This window comes from Pantherophis guttatus, chromosome 2, assembly GCF_059756535.1.
Source record: "Pantherophis guttatus breed Tessera chromosome 2, ASM5975653v1, whole genome shotgun sequence".
Lineage (NCBI taxonomy): Eukaryota > Metazoa > Chordata > Lepidosauria > Squamata > Colubridae > Pantherophis > Pantherophis guttatus.
In genome coordinates this window covers 291,370,587-291,377,688 of record NC_142064.1, presented here as the reverse complement: position 1 = coordinate 291,377,688, position 7,102 = coordinate 291,370,587, and the positions used below count along the sequence as shown (strand labels likewise).

The 7,102-nt window shown below is 52.4% G+C and overlaps 1 protein-coding gene across 1 annotated transcript in view; it reads left to right on the top strand.

Annotated features, from left to right (window-relative positions):
• Positions 1 to 7,102, top strand: part of LOC148116150 (rano class II histocompatibility antigen, A beta chain-like) — a 191,910-nt gene that overhangs the window by 145,062 nt on the left and 39,746 nt on the right. The gene's annotated exons all lie outside the window — the stretch shown is intronic.

Below are 7,102 nucleotides of genomic sequence, written 5' to 3'. Positions count from 1 at the left end.
TGAAATGGGCGGATTCTCTCTCTATGTGTCCCTGCCTATCAACCACCCCCCTGTTCTGGCTCCGTTACTGGAGCCTGTGTCATCGTCAGGAGAGGACTCCGAAAGTGAAGGGGACCCTCCTCTCTGGCAATGCCTTCGGTGTCCGCCGAAGGGCAAGAGATAGGGCCCAGTCAAACCTTGTGACGAACAAAGCTGAAAGCTTCCATGCCATTCTGCATTGCTGGACTTTTGCTTTAAGACTTTGCTGGAGTATCTCTGGACTTGATTAGTTCCGTAATTATTGAGCTGCTTTCCTTTGATGTATCAGAAGCGGGGAGAAGTTATCTCTCCTCTTTGTAAATAATAAACTCTTGGCAGGCAGCCACTAGGTTGTTGCCAAGTTCCGTTATCATAAGGAAAAGGATTTTGCCAGCTGGTTTGGTCTTTAACTCCTGAACGTCTGTTGGTGGGTGTTAGTGGGGATGGGGACAGAACACCCCCCGCAGTGTGGGTCTGCCTTGGGGGTGGGGGATGAAAGGGAAGAAGAATTTATTATTTACGATAAAAGTGTCTCTTTATATTCTGATTTTCTTCCCCATCTCTTTTTCTACAGCACTCATGAATTAATCCTGCTCTCCGATGCAAAAGCATATTTTTTATTTAACAGCTGAAGACTCTTTGTCCTCTTTGCAACCTGTGAGAAATGGAGGCTGAAGGTGGCAGTTTGGGGGGAGGAGGAGGAGAATGGCAGCCTGGACCTTTTCCTGCTGAGACACACACATACACCCCAGCTTCCTTTCAGGGCCTCTCTTTCTTGTGAGGGAGGGGTGGAGACCATCTAGACTGTCCCCAGGGATGCTAGGTGGACCTGTCACTCCAGACCCCTCAACTCTCCTGGCTTTGAACCCACAGCAGCTTCATCTACATTATTCTTCCAACGAATCACTTCCCTTCCCTTCGCTTTGCTATAAAAGAATAAACTTCAGATGTAAGAAAACCCTGGAATCCTCCCTTCCTCTTCCTCCTCTTCCTTTTTGCTGCCCCCGCAGGAGGCTCCTCCCTCCGCTGCCTCTGGATCCACCATCCAGGCTACTTTTGGTCCGAAGTCAGATCTGGTTCGGGAGGAGGGTGGGCAGATCCAGGGAGGCGAAGGGGCAAAACCCCCCTTTCTGCTCAGAGGCCCCCTTGCTCTGCTTCCCCTCAAGCCCCCTTTGGAGGAGCAGAATGGCAGCAGGCACGGTCCTCCCTGAGTATTTGTGGGGAGCCATTGGGGGGCACCCGAGACTCACCTACATTCATTCAGCCATTTCAGGCATTTCTCTCCTTCACAACTGGAGGGTCCTGCCCCATTTTGGCACCCAATGCCTCCCTCCCTCTTTGGGGCTCAGATTCGAATGGTATAGAGTCTCCTGCTCGATGGTATAAATGGTGTAGGCCTGAGCAGGAGGTTGGACTAGATGACCTCCAAGGAATCCATCTGAAGCCGTTCCTGGTGCAGAAGACATTGCCACGGAGGGGAAGACCTGCTCTGTGCGAAAAAGGGGGGGAATTCAATGGGGCAGCCCTAAGTGGAAGGCCCCTTCCTTCTCCCCAGCACCTCTAGATGCCCCTAGAGAGCCCTCCAACTGAGCCTCGCCCCCTCCAGAGGTCATCCAGACTGACTCTGCAGGACTCGAGTGGCCTCCATCTCCGAGGCAGAATTTCCCCCTCCCCTTCCTCATCTGGGGTCTTGGGGCCACCACAGGAAAAATAGGTCGGAGTGTGATTGTAGAAATTGTCTGAAATTGCCTGAGAAGATTTGGGCTCCTTTGAGCAATGCCTCCCCTTGCAAGAACCTGGAGAAGGGACAACACCAAATGTACCAATGGCAGGAGAGGAAAAATTAGACTGAACTTCCTTAAGAAAAAAAGAAAGTCTTGTGTTGATTCATTGTTTAGGGGAACTGAAACAGCCGTTTCTAAGACGGACAATCAAACTTAAGGTGGTTGGTTGTTTCCCAGGAGCAACTATCAAAGACGTGACTGAGGGGCTTACAGAAATAATGAAGCCCACAGATTCTTATCCCTTTTTCCTCTTTCATGCTGGGAGGAATGAAAAAGTCCCTGGAAAGGATGCCAAGAGACTCGGAGCAGGTGGGCAAGGGAGCCAAAGAGTTGGGGGCACAGGGGGATTTCTCTTCCACTCTCCCAATAAAGGGAACCATCCAAGGAGGGAAGGCAGCACCTTGGAAGTCAAGCCTGGCTTAGGGGATGGTTCTCTCGAGGGAAATTGGGATTCTTGGACCATGGTCCACAACACCCACATGGGGGGCTTCTGGCAGGGGATGAGCTGCCCCTCAGAAGAACCCAGAAGGTCGGCTTTGGGAACCAACCGGCTCTCCTCATCCGAAGGGCTTGAAAGTGAGACTGAAGTGAGAGGGAGACAAAGTTTTAGAAGCAAATTCCAAGCTCAAATCTCAGGGGAATCAACCGAATGGAGAGAAAGAAGGGAAACTCGGAGACAGAGCAGGAGATGTAGAAAGCAAATATGGGGTCAGTCAAAGAGGGACTCGGATGCCTCTGCACGGATGCTCAAAGTACGAGGAATAAATGGGGTGAAGGTGGAGCCCAAAGGCAGGTGTGACATTGTTGCAATCACCAAAACTTCATGGGATGAAACCCAAAATTGGAAGGTGCAACTAAAGAGATTTAATGCGGAGGAATCAGGCAGCAGCTGTCCAAAGGAAGTGGGAGACACGGACACAAACTTGTAGTTTTATGTAAATAAAAGTATTTCACATCTACATTCACAGCAGACAAGAGAGTCGGGAATGCCGGGAGATTGTGAGGTAAATCTCAAACAGCATTCTGAGCCCATGGAAGAAAAAGGCGGGAAAAAGGGAAACTCCCCCTTTCCACCCAAAGCCACCAATCAGAGCGCAGATCACCTCATACGGGAGCCTGCACGCACTCAGCCACAACGGTGTGTTCTGGACCATTGTGCATTTTCCTCTTCCAGCTCTCAACATTTAATATCTTCACATTTAAAGTGCTCCAAAGAAACAGACCTAATAAAAGAGGAGGGGGAGTTGCACTATGTATATAAAAAATAAACAAACTGATCTAGAAACGCAACAGAAGAAAGACGAAAACCTCCTTCAATGCATTTGGGTTGAGATAAAAGGGGGGAAAAGAGGGATGGGGGAATATTCGGAGCCTCCCAACCAACCAGAGGAAAGAGATGGAAGTTTCTGTTACTTAGCCGAGGCCCGGAGGAAGCTCCCCCCAAGAGTCATGGGGGGCTTGGACTCCCCTGGCCTCACCTGGGAGGCAGGTTCTGGGCCTGGTGGAAGAGGAAAGAGGCTCCTGGGAAACCCAGCAGACCAGAGGCCGCCTTGAAAGCAGCCCCCCCTCCTCTCCCCCCATACGTGGCCTTTGCCACCAGGGGAGGGGAGACCCTGGACGGGGCCTTCTCCAACCCCCAGGGAGCCTTTGAGGCCGCCCCTCCCCCTCCTCCTCCTGGCCCCTCCGATCCTCTCTCTGGGAGGCTCTGGTCAGCAGAGAAGCCTTCAAGGTTCATCAGGGAGGACCCAGGAGAGAACTAGGGAGACTGTGTCTGGCAGAAGCTGTGGAGGCTCTACGAGGAGATTCCTTCAAGGGCAGAAATTGGAACATATTTAAAGGGGCTGCAACGAATGGACAACACACTGATGGGAACGAATAAGCTGCTACTGTCTCTGCTTATATTCAAAATAATAAGGTTATCCATCCATCCATCCATCCATCAAATCTCTCTCTCTCTCTCATCTTCTCTCTCACATTTATGTAGCCCCTCATCTCACAACAAGTGACTCTGTGTCACATACAACAAAAATAAAAACAGGTATTTACATGAAAGTATTAAAAAATATTTAAAAAAGAAGGAATATTAGGCGGAGAGTCACTTTTTTCAGCACCATTGTAACTTCAAATGGTCACTAAATGAACCGTTATAAGTCAAGGACTCCTTTCTTCAATGGGCTTTAACTGAGGGAGAAAGGACTAGAGAACTATAATGAGGTTTTGGGGAAGGGCCCCTTCAGCCGCTTCCAATGGGGCAGAGGACCAAGGGGCCTGAATAACAGAGACTGCCCAGAGACCGATGATGATGCAGAAGGGAGAATTCCCATTGGTTCTCCTGCTCTTTCTGGACACTCCCAATTCCGAAGTCCGAGGTGGGGGGTCGCACCTCTCTCACCCCTCCCCCAGTGTCTGGGTGGGAAGGGGCTGCATGGAAAGAGGAAGGGGAGGAAAAGCGAAAGAGGGAAACTGAGGCATTTTGAGCCCTGAATCCCCAGAAGGGAAAAGAGGCATTTGAGCGAAAGTTTTTTGGCTTCTTCAGAAACTTCACTTTTTCTCCTGAATCTCAGATTTGGGGCTCTGAAGGTCAGACAAGAGGGGGGCTTCGGGCCCTTCTGGGGGAGCCTCTGAATTGGGGGAGGAGACGCAGAACACCCCCAGCCAATCCCCCTGGAGGGGAGGGGGAAGTGAGGGAGAAGGAGGGGGCGGGAGACACTCCCTTCGAGAGGCTCTTCTGGGGGGCTGCACTGCAGGGTCTTTTTGCAGGAGAGTCGGTCTAGATGTCCTCATTGTGGCCCCTCCCCAGATCCCCTCCCAAAGGAAGAGAGAGTGGGGGGGATGGACGCTACTTTCCCTCCAGCCCCCCCCCAATCATTCCTGCCCCTTGAGATCCAACCTTCCCTGCAGAGACTGAATGGGATTGCTGGACCGGTTGAGCTTCTGCCTGCCTTTTCCCACCCTGGGAGGATGGAGGAGGTTCCCCCCTCCCCCTCTGCCTTCCTCTCTGGGACTGAGAGAGTTCCCCCTCCCTCCTCCAGGGGGCGTCTTCCGCCAGTCTCTCTTGGAAGGACTCCCGCAATTCCCCCCTCCTGCGTAGACCCCCGTCCTCTCCCAGGGGCTGGGAACGATGGGCCCTGGAGTCCCTCCTGACGGCCTTCCTCCTCCTCCCCCTCGCAGCCCATTTCCTGGCCCAGACGAAGGCCGAGTGCCACTTCCTCAACGGGACGCAGCAGATGAAGTTCCTGGACAGGCGCTTCTACGACCGGCAGGAGATCTATTACTTCGACAGCGACCTCGGGAAGGTCGTGTCTCTCCGTTGGCTCAACCCGATGTGGACACCTGGAACAGGGATGAGCAGCGCCTGCAGATCATGAAGGCGGCTGTGGATTATTTCTGCCGGCACAACTACCGGGTGTACAGCTACAGCGGTGGCTTGCTTTCCTGCCCCTAGCGCAGTGCCCAAACTTTCCCCAAACTGCTTCCCAAACTTCGGTGTGGGTTAGGGTTAGGGTTAGGGCGGGCAACTGGGAGGCAGAGAAGGAGGTGCAGGAGGCTGCTATGCCTTGGGGCTCTGAGGAAAGACAGCCGAAAGGTCCATGCGGAGGCCGCCAATCACGAGCCCCGGGGGCGCCTGTTTCCCTTCCAAGGGAACGGCTCAGCTACTTCGAAGCGAGCGGCCGGGAAGCTTCCTCGCCGAGAGACGGGCAGACGGAGGCATGAAATCCTGAAATCTTTTCAGGCTAAACTAAAACCGATACCTGTAGAATCTGAATATCTCTCTCTCCCTCCCTCCACCCCCCCTCGCTCTTTTCCTTCCGAAAAATCGATTCGGCAAATAAGCACCCTGGTCCCGATCTCTCCTGAGTAGCCTTCCGACATGAACGCACGTTAATTTACAGGCGCCTCTACTTTCAGGGACCCTAAAGATAATTCACAGCACAGAAGACATTCAGGGACATCCTGAGGTAAATCTCAAACGGCGCCTAGAAGAAAAAGGCGGGAAAAAGGGACACGCCCCCTTTTCATCCGCAGCAACCAATCAGAGCGCAGATCCCCTCAGGCGGGAGCCCCCCCCCTCAGCCACAAGAGGGTGTTCTGGACCTTTCTAGACTTTCCTTCTCCAGCTCTTCAATTGAATATCTTCACATTTAAAGTGTTCAAAGGAAACGGACCTAAAATGACTTTGCTTTTGTCCATTAGATAAATTTGTCCTTCTAGAAATAGCTGCTGACATATTCATGTGTAAAAGCAAAAAGTTGAGGCGGGAATGTTTGTCTTTTAATCTTGTACTGTGCTAAAAAGAGCCGGAAGTCAAAGCCTTTTTTCCCCTGAACCTCAGACTTTCTTTTCCCATCTCTTTCTCCTTCCCCTAATTTCCTATTTCTGTCTTTCTTTGTGTTTTATGAAATAAATAAATAAATAAGAAACAGACCTAAAAAAAGAGGAGGTGAAATTGCAGGATAGGTAAGAAATAACCAAACTGCTCTAGAAACTCAACAGAAGAAAGACGAAAACCTCCTTCCATGCATTTGGGCTGATATAAAAGGGGGGAAAGAAGGAAAGAGCTTTGGGGGTGCATTGGAAGCCACCCAACCCCAAAGTCAAACGGTCACTAAATGAACTGTTGTAAGTCAATGACTCCTTTCTTCAATGGGCTTCAACTGAGGGAGAAAAGGACTAGAGAGCTATAATGAGGTTGTGGGGAAGGGCCCCTTCAGCCGCTTCCAATGGGGCAGAGGACCTTGTGGCTGCCCCACCTGCAGACGCAGCCATGGGGCGGAGGAGGAGGAGGAGGAGGGGAGTCCCTGTGGGAGAATGGAGGCTTGTTGCCTGCTGGATCCTGGCCAGGTCCTCAGTTCCGCTTCGGAGGAGCCCAAAGCTTCAGGCTGGGGAAGCGAAGCCCAAGCGCCTCTGCAGCTCTTGGGGGCTGGAGAAGGAAGGGCTGCTCTCTCTGTGTGTGTGTGTGTGTGTGTGTGTGTGTGTGTGTGTGTGTGTAGCCGGGGATGTCAGAGGGAACTCGGGGAAGAGCACAATATTTGGGGGGTGGGAGCATGAAAGGGGCCCAGAGGTTCTGCCTGGGTCAGGTGAGGGGTGGAGGCCCCACAGAGGCTGCCTGGATCTGGGGCTGACTGTGTGTGAGTGGCTGTGTCAGATACACAACTGTGGGGCAGCTGCTGGGGGGGACCTGGCTCTGGGCTGCTGAGGCTGGTGCTGGGCCAGGGGGGAGTTTGACCCCTCCAGCCCCCCCATCCCTGGAAAGGACCCAGTCCACCTCTGGACCCCCAAAACTCTTGAAACAGGATCCG